Below are 18,510 nucleotides of genomic sequence, written 5' to 3'. Positions count from 1 at the left end.
TCAACTGCACATATAGTGATGTCATATAATATCAGTCTTCCTCTGTTTGATTTACTTCATTTAGTATGATAATCTCCTGGTACATCCATGTTGCTGAAAATGGCATTGTTTCATTCTTATGACTAATATTCCTCTGTGTATATATATATGACATCTTCTTTATCCATTTATCTGTAGATGGACACTTAGGTTGCTTCCATGTCTGTTGCTGTGTTGTTCTTAATCTCACTGTACCTCAATTTTCTCATCTGTAAAACAGAAATAATAAATAATAGCTACCTCATGGAGCTATTATAAGGATTGAGTGAGTTGATACCTATAGAGGATTTAGAACAGTGTGTGACACATAGTAAGCAGTTCATAAGTGTTAGCTATCATCTTCTAGTGAAAAAAGCCTCCTAGAGAGATGTATCATGTTTGAAATGTTGTGATAGGATTTTTCTAATTTAGAGTGGTGGTAGCTGCTATATATATATATATATATATATATATATATATATATACCAAAGCCAAAAATGTACAATTGGTTAAACATAATAGAGGTTTATTTCTCACTCACATGAAGTCTAAAAACGTATGTTCCTAATTAACATGCAGGTGACTCTCAAACCGTGATTCAAGGACCCAGGTTCGTTTCATATTTTGGTTCTATCATCTTTAACATAAGGTCTTCAGGGTGATGTGGGGACAGAGACATTCAGCCAATAGAAGAGAGGTGGCTGAGATGCTTCCTTCTTAACCATCTCAGCCTAGAGGTGACACATACCACTTCTGCTCACATCCTATTAGCAAGAACTAGTCACATGGTCCCACACAGGAAGGGAGCTGGGAAATGTAGTCCCTGGCTGGGCAATTACATCCCAGCAACAATGCGGGAAAGTAGCATGAATAGATGGACCGGCAGCCATTGTTGCCATTGGCTTTGAAGGAGGTTTCTGTTTATTATTGCAACATTTCTGCCTGAAATGTTCATTCAGTAAAGTAACCTACAAGTGGTTACGTGGCCATCTTTGCCTCTTCAAGTAATGAGAAAAAGATGGTACTTTGTAATTACTGGGAAGATTTTTTTGGAGGAGTGACTTCCAGTCATGCAGTTTCCCTGTGGGAATATTTGAGAATGTTTTGTGAGCTGACTGTTGGCTGACTACCATATCACTCCTCAGACTCAACCATGGTGGTGGTGAAGTATTGTGACCAGATTTATACACACTGATTGCAGTTTATTCAGAAGGGAACACTAAAAATACATATATAAATATTAGATTCCAAATGAAAATTACTTGAATTTCATTGACTTCATATGTTTTTATTTGAGGCCTTTGGGGAAAAAAACAAAATCAAGAATTGGATTACTATGAACTGATTTTGATCAGTGTAGAGAGAGACTGCCAAATAACTTTTTTTTCAGTCATATTTTTGGCTCGAATTATTTGCCTAATTACTTTAGCTCTCAATTCTTCCCATGTTGACACAGCTAAAACAGTAGGTAACACAACAAAAACTACAGAGGTTAAAAGAAACCAACCCTACAGAGTCAAATTATAATAATCTGTACAGTGTTTTGAAGGTTATAAATCACTTTCATACACTTTTTATTTGGATTGATTCCACATATTACCAAGTGGGATGCAGAATGCTTTGGGGGGAAATTCAGCAATTTCTAAAGTCAATTTAGTAAGACATTCACATTGTTCGCCATAGAACAATAAAGAACTCAGCTATCATTAACTCAGCAGTTGCATTATGTTTAAATTTTGCTACTTAAGGCATTTAAAGCTTCCCTTTCATCTAAGTTTAGCTGGCAGTTCACTACAGATACTCTTTTACCCATAGTGTGGATACTAGCCCAAGATCTATAAATTTGACATTCTATTTAGCAAACATGTATGTAGGTTTATCCCAGTCTTTTAATAATAGAGAAATAACAGTAACTCTCCTTTTTTAACGCAAAAGAAAGAAAGTCATAGTTGGGTAAAACCTTCACATAATCTAAAATCCTTATTTCAGTCACCATATTCCATCATCTTTTTATGTTTTTTTTTTTTTTTTTTGGAAGTATCAAAAAAGAAGTACCAAAGGATGGGCTGAATATTTTTTTCTTGTCCCATTTCTTGTTCTTTTCTTTTGTCTTCTCTTAGGTAAGATAATGAGACGATCATAAACAGGATAGAAGAAGAAAGACATTTAATGAAAAACCATGATAAATCAGCCCCTGAATACCTAAGAAATGACAGTGCTCCCACCTGCTGGTCCTGTTAAATCTGAGACATAGAGGTATAAGTTGGCAAGTCAGGTGGGGACACTGCAGAGAGTTCAGGAGATTCTTCACCTGATGGAAAAATTACTTCTGACACTCAACTATAGAAAAAATATCTTTCATGAGATATTTAAAGACAATGCAAAATGAGAATATTTATTATCTGTAAATGAATATTATTATTGGTTTAAAGTGAGTTCTCTTTGTTCTGGTTTATTTGTTATAAATTAGCTTTTAGCATCAAAAGATACATAACAAGTATGTAATAATTCTTCATTTATTGGAACAAAATCACATTATATATTACTGTATTTAGTTTTTTCTTAATTAGGTTTAATGAGATTGGTTATACTATAACAAGAAATCAATGATGAGAATTTTTTTTCTGATATAACTAACTAGGTGTGATAACAACTTATTTTTTTTAACATTTTTTATTGATTTATAATCATTTTACAATGTTGTGTCAAATTCCAGTGTTCAGCACAATTTTTCAGTCATTCATGGACATATACACACTCATTGTCACATTTTTTTCTCTGTGATTTATCATAACATTTTGTGTATATTTCCCTGTGCTATACAGTGTAATCTTGTTTATCTATTCTACAATTTTGAAATCCCAGGATAACAACTTATAGCTAATGAGATAGAATACCCATATGTCTCATAGATTTACACTTCACTGTCTTTAGGGCTCTTACCTAGGAAGCCACTTAAAATAAAATACTTATGGAAAGGATGATGCAATTAAAGCCTAATTTATGAACTACTTTAAGGTAAGGAATTATATCCTTAATTAACAAGTGTATTATTATATTAATTCATAGCACGCCATCTGAAATACATTGCTTTGCAATTTTACTGTAACATTATTCATTAGAGACAGAATGCAATATAAGTCAGGCATAACTTGAGCCGCATCCAAGGGAGTACAATGACTGATTCACCAAAGAGCTCCATTATCAGGCTGGCCCATTACCTGTGGTTCATTCATAGGGATCCCAGAGACAGCCACAGCATTTCATAAGTAATACATCTTTTCATTTTTTTCCCTAAGCTCTCAATTTTCCATCTCTAAAATGGCACAAAAAAAAGACTCCCTTTATCTAAAAAGGATATTATTAGTAGGTTTTCCACATTCTTTGAAAACCTGAGACATTAAATAATGAAAGACAAGGGCTGTGTCTTTGTCTTGTTCATCTTGAGGGATGAGTGTTTTTCAGTCTAGGAGCTCTCTAAGGAAGAAAAGCAGCCACCTAAAAGATGCACTGTCACTGTTGCATGATTTAGCATCGTGTTCACTAAGAAATCAGCCAGTAGTACAGATTTTCTCTTGGTATATTTTTTCCCCTTAATCTTGGACAAGGAGAGAAAGAAATTAGACTAGTGTCATGGAACTTAATTTGGAAAGGTGTAAATTGTTATTTTGACCTTCTTTGGCTTCTTTGGTAGCACTCAGATTACCTAATAAAGTGCTGAGCACACTGAAGGCAGTTGAATGTGCTTATTGGTAAGCTGAACAATGAAATTGGAATTTAATGAGCACATTTATAAATGAAAGTGACTAAGGAGTCAAAAAAATCTATGAGGATAACAACTCACTCAGATTTAAAATCATCTCGGAACCACCAAAAGATGTGGGAATAGCAGGTTGAGTCACATGGTTTGTTTTTTTTAAAGTCAGTTACATGATATAAAAACCAACAGATTTTTTTTAAATGTTCTGTAGACAAAGCATTAGTTGATTGACTAAAAATTTTATTTTTCCAGTATTTGGGTGTGTCCTCAGCCTCCAGATACAAATAGCAATTTCGGTGCTGTTGTGTTCAAATGTTCTGTGTTCAGACTTCACAAAAATTTTTAAACTATGTATTCTGAGAAGTAATTACAAAAGGCAATAGCAATAAATAATGAATAGTGTACTCAAGTCTAAGAGAAAATGGTTCTTTGACCATTTAAATGTAGATACTCCTCACTGTGTTTCTTATTGTCCTATGATTTTAAAAAACACAGTGCAAAGTGGCGTGAATCCATACATGACTAATTCTCCTGAGAATGTCTTATTCTCACAAGAAGCATAATTGGAATTGCATATAAGCCTTTTATTTACTGATAAGGATATTGAGCAAGCACTTCAGTGAAGATTTCACCAAATGGGAGCAGTTACCCCATTCCACTCTTTATTTGAAATTTATGATGAGAATATTCACAGTAAAAGAATAATCTTTATGACCTCCAGCAACTGTTTGGCATTTTTATGAAGTATTTTTATGGCTGAAGATACAGCATTCTGTTGCTAATCTGCCTTGCATACTGCCATGTGTATGCAGTATGTAGGCGTTTAATAAATACTATTTGATGATAAGACCTAATTTAGGCATGACATTTTATGAATGCTTATGATTCATATACCTCCACAGTGCTCACAGATGCACTTGGGTTTTAATTTTATGAAAGTTAAGGAGCCACTTGACACCTTAAAAAGCAATGCCTGAACTTCTTGCACAGTTCAGACTGATGGATTTACCAGCAACTCTTGCTTGTTACTAGTCCACCTGATTGGTAAGAAGCCTGCTGCAGACCCCTGTACAGACGTGTGGTTTTTTTGAATTCCATGACTTCAGATGGTTCCCTGCATCTACCCAACCATTTTGCAAATAATGGACCAAAATACCAGTTTGAGAATGAGAATCAGTCATCACAAGTACATCAGGCTATTAGAGAAACAACTCAGAATAGAGGTCCTGTTAATGATGGGTGACTTCGATAGAGGAAGGAGCTCACATCACTACACAATTCTTAAAGTACTCAAGGCTGCAAACCTTTGGGGAAATAAACCAGGTTTGAAAATTTAAGTGTTTATTTTTATTTCTGAATACCTGTGATTGAGATAATCACTATTAATTTCCATTAATTCTAGCTTATGAAAATAAGGATATGTATACACATACACACATACATATGGTCATAACAATGACCATAACATTGAGGCTTTAGATGATAAATTCTGGGAAAGAACCATAGAAATAAATAGAGTTCTGAGACTATTGAACTGGCCTTAATGCAAACTTGATACATTTCCAGATCCCAAGCTTCTAAATAAAAGGAAATAATGCATTAGTCATTGAAATTCCAAGTTCTATGTTTTTGGCTTTTGGTTAATTTATTTGTTCTATTGTGTTCCCCATATGTGGCATCCACTACACTAGACAATCTTTCTCTTAAGACTCAGACTTTCCCATGGCTTTGCTTTTTTTGTGCTCTCTGTCTGGGGAGGGCAAGACTTCCATCTCCTCCTGTTGCCATCCTATCCATCCACCCAAACACCAACTCCTCTGGGACGTGCCTCCATGTCCCACAAATCAGAAAGGACCACTTTGTCCTCTGCCTTTCCGCAGCATGTTGTCCTTCCTGTACCTTCTGTTCTTTACCTTCCATCACAGCTGTAGCCAGTGTACTGTAGCTCCTGGAGGAGAGCAGACTGTGTCTCCCCTTGATATCTTGAGACTTGCTTATGGATGCAGTGTTCTTTGCAGATGGGATCCCAGTGACCACATGATGAATCAAAGTGGATTTTTTACCCCAAACCAGCTAAGAGGTGCTTAGGCCTTTGATGTTGTCAGGGATTATGTAGACTGTTGTGAGATAAAAGCAAAGAGAAACAATCCTTTTTATTTTAATTCTATTTATGTTTAATCTTAATGCAGAACAAATCCGTCATGGCTGATCTTATAAGACTGCATTTCAGCGTTCTGCGTTCCCAGCTTCTTGCACAGTAGGACGGGTTCTGCAAGGAGCAGGGCTTGCCCCCCCTCAGAGTTCCCAGCACAGTTCTCCTCAATTATTCTGAAATTCTGGAGTCAAACAATCATTGCTGGGGAAAGTGTCCATGAAAAATTATTTCATTTATAGTGAGGTTAGTGGTGCACCTTTTCACATTCCTGTTCATATTGTAGAGCCTCAGAAACGCTTACTGTGTATTGATACTGACTTTCTTCAGGTGCCAAATCAAAAAGCGTCTTTCTTGAAGTACATACATTAATAGCGTTTTGAAAAACACCCTAATGGAGATTGGAGTGCAGAACAACATGACTTCATGTAAAAGACTTTCCGGCTATTACTGTTTCCACTTAACATTGTTAAATACCCCAGAGAGAACTTCCATTCATTCTAGTAATTGTTTTCATCAGCTTGGGCTGCTATAACAAAATACCACAAAATGGGAGGCTTATAAACAACGGAAATTTATTTCTCTCAGTCTGGAGCCTGGAAGTCTAAGGCCAGGATGACAGTTCTGGAGATGACCCTCTTCCAGATTGCAGACTTCTCGCTGCGTCCTCTCATAGTGGAGAGCAGAGAGTTGCAGGCTCTCTTGTCACTCCTATAAGGGCACTAATCCCATCCATGGGGGCTCTACCCTCATAACTTCATAAAATCCTAATTGTTTCCACAAAGCTCCACCCCTTGATGCTATCACATTGAGGGGTAGAATGTGGATTTGGGGGAGACACAGTCTATAACAGTAATGACTACTTGAACAAATAATCAGGTAGGATAACAACATGATTAAGAATAACTGCTTTAGAGTCCAACTACCTGCATTCGAATTCTTCAGCTATTTATAGGGTGACCAACTTGTCTTCGTTTGTCCAAGACACTCTCAATTTTTAGCACTGACAGTCCTACATCCTGGAAATCCCCTTAATCCTGGGCAAAGTAAGATGATTATGACCCTACAAATGTGATGCCTTGTTCAAGCCATGTACTGTCTCTAATTCTCAGTTTTCCTATCTATAAAATGGGGATAACAGTAGTACCTGTCTCACAGAATTATTAAAGAGCTTAGATGAGTTAATGTATGTAGCACAGTGTTTAGCACAGAGGAAAGTTAAATAAATCCTTACTTATTGTCATCCTTACTATTATCTAGTATAATTTTTTTTAACAGTGAGACACATGGAATTAAGTAAAAGGAGAGGAACAGAAACATATTAACATGTTAGTGATGAAGCTCAAGACCCCGGTAGAGTCATTTAATGGATGAAGCTCCCCTGCCTCATCCCTGAGCCATTAATAGAGTAGAAGCTGGAGTCGGGGGTGAGCAGATGAGCAGCTGTCTAAACACAGTGCAGGCTCTGTGGCCTATGGACAAAATAGACAGAAGCAGACGAGATCAAGAGCCGTGATGCATCTACCATTCTGAGGTAGAGCCACACCTCCGTTACCTCTAGTGATCCAACCTGTGCAGGGGTAGGGAAGATGATCTAAATCCTGATTTTAGTCAATGGACCATGACCACAGTTTTGGAAAAGCTGTCTTAAAAGAAATAGTTGCTATGAGGTCCCATCTTTGTGCTGCCAAGAAAAGGGAATTTTTCAAAGATTTGGTGAGTCCTTTGTAAACTTAGTCATTTAGTAAGAGCCACTGAACTCTTATTATGTGCCAAGTGCTGTGCTAGGGATACAGAGACTGGATCCAAGGACCTGTGTTGCCTTCAAGTACCTCCCAGTTAGTGCGACTGTGAGTTAAGGCAGACAGCCATTCAGTAAGGTTTGTCGCTGGCTGATTCACTGATGCATGTGGCTCTTCACATAAAAATGACAACTGTGGCACATTCTCTCAATGTATTCTCTTCGAATCTCGGCAGTTCTCTGGTTATCTCGGATCAGGTACTCCAGTAATGGGCCTATCCTAGGGCTTTTATCCAAGTATATGTTACTTGTACCCTGGCTCTTGGACAGGGTGAGAATAAAGCAGTCTAGAACGGGGAGGAAAAACTGAAGGATTCTATTATGTTTCACCAAAGGAAAACAAAAAAAAGTTGCGTATTGCCTCTTCTCATCCTTTAGGTCTCAGCTTAAATGTCACCTCCTTAGAGTGTCCTGAGCATCTTATCTAAAGTAAGACATCCCTCCCCACTGATAACCTTTTGTTGTTTTCCTCTTATCCAGTTGTCTGTTTCCTTCAGAGTGCTTATTACAACTGTCAGTTATTGTACTTTTCTGCTGTGTTAGTTAGAGTGTAGACTAAACTTCTATAACAAAGAGGTAAAAAAACAGAGTGGCTCAAACAACTTAGAAGTTTATTTCTCTCTTACTTGATAGTCCTGAAGCAGGTGAACAGTCAGGTGAGGATCTGCCCCAGGGGCTCCTGATGCCCATCATCTCTGTAAGTGTTGCCTCATCTGCACTGTCAATGCAGCTCAAAGAGACCGTGTTCATGGACTAGATCATTGGGAGAGGAAAGAAAGTGGAGGGCAACCAGCTTCTTCCTGAAGGACGTGATCCAGAGGCACACACCTCACTCCCTGTCATGTGTCCATACCTAGTGGGAGGTTGGAAAGTATAGTCTTTAGCTGGGTGGCAATATGCTAAAATTCCTTGGTGGTGGTGGGGGTCTAAAGAGAAGAGGGATGGGACAAACACTGGGGGACAATTAGCAGTCCTTGCCCTGCCTGCATAGTTGTGTTTTTGTTTGTTTGTTGCTTGTTTGTTGCTTGTTTGTTTCTGTCCTCCAAGGGGCCAGGGACTGTGTATCTCATTCATATTCTCCCAAAAACTGGGATAAGTGCCTAGCATATAGTAGGCACCCAGTATATATTGGATGAATGAAGTTAAATAACTAAGCCCTGAAAAATATCATTTGTTGTATCATAACTGAGTTTGGCTTGTCTTCACAATTCTTGTGGTATTACTAAATAGCTACTTTAAAGTGTTCATGTGTTTATTGATTGGCATGGTCTATCATGGTAACTGGCAGGCATACAGCAAGTATTCAATGAATGCTGTTTCTTCCCATTTCTTTTAGTTAGGAAGAAAAGATTCATGTATAGGATATAAATATATGTTAAGAAATAATATTGAAACAATCTTGACATTCAGAGAAGAAATATGAAACATTCAAGAATTAAACCAAAGAATTTACCTTAAAGGGTGTCATTTTCAAAAATCAGGTCTTTCTGGGGTCACCTGACAAAAAAAGACCAACAGCTAACAAGAAATTGGATATCTCTGTTTTAACCATTGGCTTCTTCTCAAAATATAAGTGCATCTTATTGGCATCTGGCTTACCAACTTACAGGTAAATAAAAATACGTTAAATAATATACAAGTTTTCAGCAAAAACAATAAAAACAAAGAACAGAAAGCATATATTGACTCTGGTCTATTCTTACACACTTAGGAAAGGGAAAACTTATCTATTTTCTTTCCAATTGCTCTTTCCAAGAAACATTTATTTTGAAAACCACTTTATGTTAAGGGACAGATTAAAATTCCAGCTAATAGTTAACCAAATTAAAAAAAATACTTAAATGAGACTGACTTCTGTCTGTGGCCTAATTCTGTTACTCTAGTCCTTAGCTGGAACAAAGTACAGTTCTTAGGAGTCATGATTACAGGGCTCCAAACACTAGATGCAGAAGATGATGTCCTGCAGGTTATTTTTAGGAGTTTTTAAAGGCCCATGAAATTTTAATGCTCATATTGAATTATTGACATAGTAAATGGTTGCTAGTTCCTTTTCCAGGACACATTTGGTTTTGGCTTCTGCTCTCATTTTATAAAATCTTATAGAACAGATAAATGCAGTATCCTCTGCAAGTTCTCATTTATTTATGATTTTATTCAGACCATTTTAACTGTTCACATACTAGCTTGTTTAGGGAGCCTGTTTTTGCCCTCAAACATGACAGATTCATTTCAGACAACTCAAAAAAGATGACTGTGAGGTAGTGTCCAATGTTTAGATGGAATATATAGAAATTCAAATAACTATCTGAATATATTTGATTGAATATCAGAGCATCAAGACTTTTGTCAATTAAAAAAAAGCACAACATAAAAGTTGACAGTTATGTTTTATTTGGTGGTCATTTCTGAGGACACATGCCTGGATGTGGCCTCTCAGATCGCTCTGAGAGACTGCTCTGAAGAGGGAGGGGAGGGGTCAGGATATATAGGAGTTTTTGCAACAAAGACCACATAGTGGGAACATCAAAACATTACTATTAATTAAAGAAAAGCAGATATCTCAAGTTAAGGGGTTTAGCACTTTTCTTTATATAGGAAGATACAAGAGTCTGGGCTCATTGAAATCATTCCTTTGATATGCACTTTGGCTACCTACGGCCAGTATCCGGTGCTTCCCAGCCTGAGCCTCCTCAGGGCGCACCCCTGAGGGTGGCTGCAGAGGCTGAGGACCTGTCTCCATCCTAAGTTCCCTCCAGCTCACCATCGAGGGCAGTGGTAGTGGCTGATGACTGATGGCTGCAGTGTCCTTTGTTTACTGATATGGCAGGCAATAATTTTAATCCATACTTCTGTCCTTGGAAATTCATTACCCACACATTAGCCTATACAAATCCTCCACATCCTTCAAGCCTGAGCTCAACATCCCTTCAATTTTATGAAACTTCCCTAACCAGGCACTTCTGTGTTTAAAGGACTTTCTTTTGAACCCACCTCCTCTGGTCTTTTTAAGAGCTGTGTTCTCTGGAGCCTAGAATTCCAGGCTATACTGAAATGCAAGTCCTGGTGGATGTTCCCTATTTTTTCATGGCGTCTGCTAGAACCACTCTTTTTCTTAGCCTTTGTGTACTTCTGTATTTAAAAAAAAAAATGGTATAGTGATCATGTAATATTGCTTTTATAATTAAAAAAAATCACGAATTCACTTGACATGACTCTCAACCCTGTATGCTGTGGGAGCTATTATTGGACTAATTGCTCTAAACCAATCACCGGTTCCTCATTTCCAGCCACCTCTGTGAAACCCTCATGCTGGCTCCGTAATCCCAGCCACCCTTTCCGACCTGAGTTCCCACTGCTTCCCAAGCTCTCATTTAGGAGTTGAGATTCTTTCCTCTTCATTACTTCACCTTTGCCCTTGCTATTATTTCTGCTCCCTGAATAACTTCCTCCTGTTTCCCTCTGCCTCTCTAAAATCAGACTCTTTTCAAAGCTCCAATGCAGGTCTTACTTTCCTCACAGTAGCAAATCTTCTCCAAATTCCCAAAAACACAATGCATATTTATTGATCATCATGCAAGTGTATTATACTAGAAAAATGCAGTATTTTAGTTATCCCCTTCAAATACACAGTTGATTGAAATTTTGCACTGATGTCAAAAGCTGTGTATTTTAAATTCATTGCTTATTATTTATTGTTCTTTTTTTCCTGGAGATAAAATGGGAAGGAGAGAAAATGGAAAGAAAAATCTTGATGTAGTTTCCTGACTGAGCACTCAATCCACTTGGATCAATACGCCCAAACTCTGGCACATCAACGGCTGAGTTATTGTCTTGCTTAAAACATTCAGTTTACCTCGACCCAAAGATCAGATAGCTCAGAGGATCAAAATGAATGCTGTTGTTGGTAAAGGACATTAATCTTTCTTGTCTTTCCCCCTGATTAGTACAGCTACCTCCGAGCTCCATTTTCTGTGCAACTTAATGGAATAAATTTTCTACGTATATTTTGATTGTGACGGCATGAGAGTGTGTTTGTTGTATGTATGTAGGTATGTTAAAAAATGGTTTGCCTTTGCGTCTACCAAGTAATGTATCCTGAATTCCAGTTTTCTGCAAATTTGTCCGAAGACATCATACATCTGTTGCTATTTTTACAACCCGCATTCCAACAGAGGATTATGTTTAAAATTAGGAATACCCACAACTCCAAATTAAGTTTCAGATATTCCATGACTAGATAGGAATTAGATTTTGAAAATTTGAGGAAGAAGGCATACTGTATAAATGCAAAATGGTAGCTAATGATAATCATATTACTGACCCTCTCAACTCAGACCCCAAGAAGGGTCCTCCTGCCCAGTGTCTTTGGAGTCAATAGATCAAGACCAAGTTTGGTTTAAAAGCAAAGGAAAGCTTTATTCTTTCATCAGACAATGGGGAGGTGCAAGCTCCTCCCGTAGGGAACCTGCTCTTCCTGAGCGGGCGCAGGCGGGCGGGATCTCCTGAGCAGGGAATGGGGCGGGGTCCTCGCAGTGCTGGGCGCGGCCCGCTGCCCATGCTCCCGCGCGCGCGCGCAGTGCCAGGCGCAGCCTCCGCCCACAGCCCGCCGCCATCTTGAGCTGAGTGCCCGGTGGGGCCCTTCTGCGCTCCACCCGCAGAGCTGAGGTGTCCATGCAGCTGTTTGGCGCCATGAACTCTGGTCTGAAGGGCCGGCGGCAAGGCCTCTGCACGCGGCCCCCATAAGCAAGGGAAACTAGAGGAAGCACAAAGGAAAAAAAGGTTAGACTTTATTACCCAGATTCTATTTTTATTTCCTGGGAATTGTTAATGGGCTTTGCCAGTGACAAAACCATTTAGTCTCCTTTAATCGTCACAGCAGTTCTGAGAATAATGCTAATAGCGTCGGCTTTGGAGTCAGGTTGCCCTAAATCCAAGTTCTGATTCTGTTACGTCTGGCTATGTTCTTCAGGGCCAGTTTCTTAACCTAAGCTTCGGTTTCCTCATCAATAGTACGGGCGTGGAGGGGGGGATCCTCATAGACTGTGCCCGTTTAATCTTGAAATGAGATAATCCATTTTTAGCCCGGAGTAAACATGCAATTTAAATGTTAGTTGTTGTTGTTACCTTCCTTTCCTAAGTGAGGAAACCCGTTTCCTGTGGGTTTAATGACTGATGAAAGGCCAGTACCTTGACGGAGATGGAACTCCAAGTCCTCTGACACCTGTGACGTCTCTGTCACAGAATACCACACGGAAAGCATGCCAGGCCACGACCTGCTGCTGTGGCATGCTGCTTGCTCCGTCACGTCAGGCCAGAGCACAGCACAGTACACACCACGGCATCCGAAACATACTTCATAGCATGTCATTCCACATCACGTGCCATGGCATCTTTCTAGTAGAATTGTCCCTCAGTCGTCATCCTCATTTGTCCTTCCTTCTGTGCCTCCCAAAGCATGTCACTTTACATGACATTGTTTTAGATTCCAGTGACCTATGTTCCATTCCCAACACTCACACAAAATCCAAGACTTTCAGCAGAGGATGCATGTCTCAGGCACAGAAAGGACTTTTTTTTTTTTTTTTTTTTTTTGCCAAGACCTAGTATGGGCTGATGGTAGCCCTACAAGTGTGGCCTTATGCTGTATGGACCCAGATTTCTTTTTATAAAACACACTCTAATGAGAAACCCTAGCTGTAGCTTCATCTTGATCTTGTGGATTATTCCAAACTGAGATAAATCCCCTTTCTAGGGTCTTCAGTCTGCTCTAAATGGTAGATGCAGGTCATAGGCAAATATGAAAATTGTTTGCATCTGACTTTAATGTCTTTCAAGCTTATGAAATACACTCATTACTGTGGCTAAAAGTGCAATTTGAAACTACGTACTTATTTTAAAAAAAAACTTACTCACATATTTTAGTTGGCCACAAATGAAACATGAGCTAATAGTACAGGGCAGCAAATATAAAGATTTGTGAATAAAAATAGGAAGTTTAAGTGAAGGGAATCAAAACTGGGAGGGGAAATTGTGTCACTGTCCATCTCTATGCTCCTGAGCTTGTAGTCAGGTCCAGGTCAGATTTTAGAGGGATAATGACAAACTATAGTGTATTCCTTGGTTTTAACCATTATGATGAATCTAGAAACATATTCAGTGATTTATTCCATAAATATTTACCACACAAAACCTATGTGCCAGCAAGTATGCTATTAGCATGAGGGAAACAGTGAGGCGTGAAGTACAGTTCACATCTCCTAGAAGCTCACAGTGTGAGGAAAACAAAACATGAAAGAGAGAATGAAGAAGGTTCTGAAGAAGGTTCTAGCCTGAGCCACAAGAACTTAACAGAGGACACACCTGTCTTCAAATCTTTGAACACCTGTCATGTGGAAGAAGGAAGCTGGGTTGGGGGTTCTCATCATAGCTGTGTAAGACCATTACTTTCATTCCACTTTGTTTTCTTTTTCTTTGTTTTCAAATGAAATTAAAATTTCAGACAGTAATACATTCATTTGGTTGAAAGAGGAAAATAGTTTTTTTAAAAAGTACATAATAAAAATTCTTCCACTTCTGTTACTCTCTGTTCTATCCCACCCCCATGGCTAAAAATTAGTTTCTTGTGTATTTTCCCAGTGTTTTTTTATGCAGATACAAACAAATGCAAAGTATATCCTTATTTCTCCCTTTTTTACTTGAGTGAGTATTCTATATATGTTTGTCTATATTTATCTGCATCTATATCTCACACATCTTACTTCTCTTAACATTATTTATCTGAAAATCTTTCCATATCAGTATGTGGAGATTGTCTTCATTCTCAGTACAGCTACTCAGTATTCTATGTATAGGAGTACATAGTTTGTTTAACCAGGCTCTGTTTAACCAGGATATTTGAGCTGATTTCAATTTTTGTTATTTCAAACTATACTGCAGTGAATAACTTTGCCCAAGTTCATTTTATACCCATGCAAATATGTCTATAGAATTATTCCTGTAAGGAAGATTGCTGGTTTAAAGAATAAATACATTTGTAATTTGAATAGGCACTACCAAATTGCCCTCTGTGGGGATTATATCATATTCAACTCCTACCAGACCCCTCACATGAGTGCCTATTTTCCTTCAGCCCCACCAACCTGATAAGGGAGAAATGTCACTTTAGAATTATTTTAATTTGCATTTTTATGTTCCAGGGTCATTTATATTGCCTTTTCTATGCAAAGTGTTTGTTCTTGCCCTTTGTTCATTTTCTGAAAAAAATGGATTGATAGTCTTTTTTCTTTTTGATTTCTAGGAACTCTTTATATTTTAGGGAGGTTAGCACTTTACATGCTGTATTGTTTTCTGATTATCTGAGGTGTCTTTTTCTACTAATAGACTATGGAGACAAACCTGGGACTAAAGGCTGGTGGCAACAGTGAGGTATAAAGTTAAATTAAAAAAATAATAATGAGCTGTTAATGTGTATCAAGCGTGATTCTTAGTGCTTTGATTCCATTATCTCATTTAGTGTTCACAATAATTCTGTGAGGTGATAATTATTATTAACAAGTGAAATGGAAGCACAAAAGCATTAGGAAATCTGCCCAAGGCCACACAGCTTGTAAATGTTGGGATTGGTATTAAAAGCCATGCATCTGACCCCAGGACCTACACTCTTAATTACAAGCACTTATTAATTGTTTGGTATGCATAGCAAACAGTGAGTGAGATTCTATGAATGGAAATATTCAAATTAAGCTTGGGAGATGGCCAATCCTGAATTTTGTGGATGAGCTCCTGGGATTGGGAAGGGAATTGAATTAGATAAATTCAAAGAACCCTTCCAATTCTTCCTTATTTATTTTTTTCTTCTGATAATGCCATGCCTGGCAAGAAAAATGAATCAGGAGGTATGACATGCTAGGGCTCCATATGGGACCTATATTCCCCAATTATGATCCTCCAGCAGACACTGCCACCACCCAGCATCACTGCTGCAAACAGCTGGGGGAATCTGAACTTCCAGTTACAAACAATGGCTTAGTAGTGAATTTTTGTGACACTAAGTTACTAAGTCTACATGTGTATAGGAATGTCCTCCACTTTGGTGCTTTGCATGTGGTAAGTGTTCAATAAATCTTTTGATTGAATCGATACATAATTAATGGTAAAGCTTATTTTAAAAGCTCTTGAATGTGACTCAATCAGATAGTAATGTGTAGGTAATCAGCCAGCCAGTGATTACTGAGCACATACTATGTACAAAGCACAGTGCTGGGATCTGAAAGATATGAAGAAGTATAAGACATGGTTCTCAACCAGTACACTGAATAAGATAACTGGTGACAAACGCAGAGAAGCCAATGAGCCCCAAACAAATGGTTGTGGCCTTGGAATGAAGATGAGGGAGAAAGCATTGAGGGGGGCCGTGCGGCAGGAGAGGTAGAAGACTTCCTAGAAGAGGTGGGGCATCACCAGAGGTTTTTATTTGGGTTTAGGGAGGTGTGAAGGAGCCTTTCAGTTGAGAGGAAGGGCTTGCACAAAGGTACAGAAGTTGAAAAATCTAATGTGTGTGGACTTGAACAGGTGTGTTTCTTGAGCAGGCTCAGAAATCAAACTGTAAAGGCAGACAGGGGCCTCACTGATGATAATCCTGAATTCTAAGCCAAAAGATGGGCAAAGATACTCACCAGAGGCTTTGGAATAGAGAAGTGACATGGTGAGAGTGGTGTTTTAGGGAGAGTAATGTGTGAGCTGTGTGCAAAGTGACACACAGAAGAGGCGAGGCTGGAAGCCGTGGAACACCAAGGACGCTATCACACTAATTCGCGGAGAAGGTGACAGGAGTCCAGCTGGGGAGCTAGATGATTCTGTCGTGGGAGGGAACAAAAGAACCATCGAAGTATAAGTAGAAATTTACAGTACACATTTTTTTTTTTGTTACTATCAATGTATGCATAGCATTGAGGAAGTGTGACCAAGAACAACTGGTTTTCTCTTTGGAAATCAGAGAGCAAAATTCTTCAAGAAATGACAAATAGATTTAAGTAACTCTTGTTTTTATTCCAAAGGTTACTCTTTGCATGGTGAAGGTAACTTAGAGCTTTTTATGTATTGAAAACATTAGGAGTGGAATAGAAAAGTAGGTGGGTGGATTGGATACTGGCAATGGTTGTATAATTCTGTGAATATACAAAAATTGCTGAGTTATATACTTTAAGAGTGAATTTTATGGTCTGTGAATTATAAATCAATAAAGCTTTTATCTAAAAAAGCAATGGGAAGACTAGGTAGAGTTTTAAGGATACTTTCTTAAGATCTAAAGAAATGATAAATCAATATTTACCTCCCCTCTCCCCCTAAAAAAATTGCCCCCCTAAGTAGGCTGCAGAATCACATTTCTATCTTTGGACACAGGCAAAAAACATCTCGCACTTTAAAGCTCATCAAAACTTGCGCTTCCATTCCATCTCAGCACTCACTAGCTTTATGCTTCCCAAGGCGCTGCTGAGAACTGTCAAAGAAACTTAGACAGTGGTTTGCTGCCAGGCCAGGTTTTTTCCTCTAACAGAATTTTCTGCTAAAGTGAAAACTCCACAGGCAGTGCAAGCCCTGGCTCTTCATAGAGGGAGAAAACCCAAAACTTGCCGAATCATTTTTTTATAAAACATTAATTTTGCAATCCCGACAGCTGAATCTGTTTTTCTGGCAGGCGAGCTTTAAATAAGGCAGCAAACTGGGGACAGAAAGAGTAGTTACACATATTATGAAATCCCTGAACATGTCCTTGGCATTGGCTTCGAGTCTTTTGCTAGAGAATGGAGGCTCATCTTACCTTTCTCACTCGATTAACTAATCACATAGATAAAATTTTAAAGAATGAATGTACTTGAATTTCTTAGCACCCATTTGTCATGTTAAATCACAAGGTACTTAATTTTAGAAGGAGAATGTTTTCTAGGTGACATAGAGTCTCCCAGAGCCTCCCTGGCATAGCCATCCCTCATCAATGGCTCTGTTGTCAGATGTGTCACAACCTCCATACTGTGGGCCTGCTGATTTCTTAGCACTCAAAAAAGATGAGTGGAAGTTTCGGGGAAAAAGCCGCACAGCCTAACCTCTGTGCAGCTACTACCATTCATCACATGGGCAGGCTGAGGGCAGGCGATTCTGGGAAAAGTGAATGCAAATTCGCTTCAACTTTTAATTCTTGAATTTTAACATGTATGTCTCGCCCCACTCCCACTGTCATTCCAATTTTTTGCATGCTCCCCCTTTTTAAATATTTCTCAATTTAATAGGACTAATGTCTCTTATACCTGTTAGTGTTGGCTCTATTCAAACAATAATTGGTGTTTTTACTTTTAATTCACAGAAAGCCTTTTCCAAAAAAAAAAAAAAAAGAACATAAATACAAAACAGAAACAGACTCACAGACATAGAATAAAAACTTGTGGTTGCCAAGAGGAGGTGAGGGTGGGAAGTGATAGACTGGGAGTTCAAAATTTGTAGATACTGACAGGCATATGTAGAATAGATAAACAAGATTATACTGTATAGCACAGGGAAATACATACAAGATCTTGTGGTAGCTCACAGCAAAAAAAAATGTGACAAAGAATATATATATGTCCATGTATAACTGAAAACTTGTACTCTACATTGGAATTTGACACAACATTGTAAAATGACTATAACTCAATTAAAAAAATGCTTTTTTTTAAAAAAAAAAAAGGCACCATCTTAACCACATGTTAACGATAATGAAACTGCAGTATTGCAATAAAGGAGAAA

The 18,510-nt window shown here is 38.3% G+C and overlaps 1 protein-coding gene across 3 annotated transcripts in view; it reads left to right on the top strand.

Annotated features, from left to right (window-relative positions):
* RTN1 (reticulon 1) overlaps window positions 1-18,510 on the top strand; it is a 208,203-nt gene that overhangs the window by 79,890 nt on the left and 109,803 nt on the right. The window contains exon 1 of one of the 3 annotated variants that reach the window (XM_072963154.1): window positions 12,357-12,510. The exons of the other annotated variants lie outside the window; for them this stretch is intronic. The gene's annotated coding sequence lies outside the window, so the exon portion shown is untranslated. Of the gene's footprint in view, window positions 1-12,356; window positions 12,511-18,510 lie in introns of those variants that run through there. 3 annotated transcript variants of the gene reach the window in all.

This window comes from Vicugna pacos, chromosome 6, assembly GCF_048564905.1.
Source record: "Vicugna pacos chromosome 6, VicPac4, whole genome shotgun sequence".
In the NCBI taxonomy this organism is placed as follows: Eukaryota; Metazoa; Chordata; class Mammalia; order Artiodactyla; family Camelidae; genus Vicugna; species Vicugna pacos.
The sequence above is the reverse complement of the archived record's forward strand: the minus strand, read 5'-3'. Positions and strand labels throughout refer to the sequence as shown.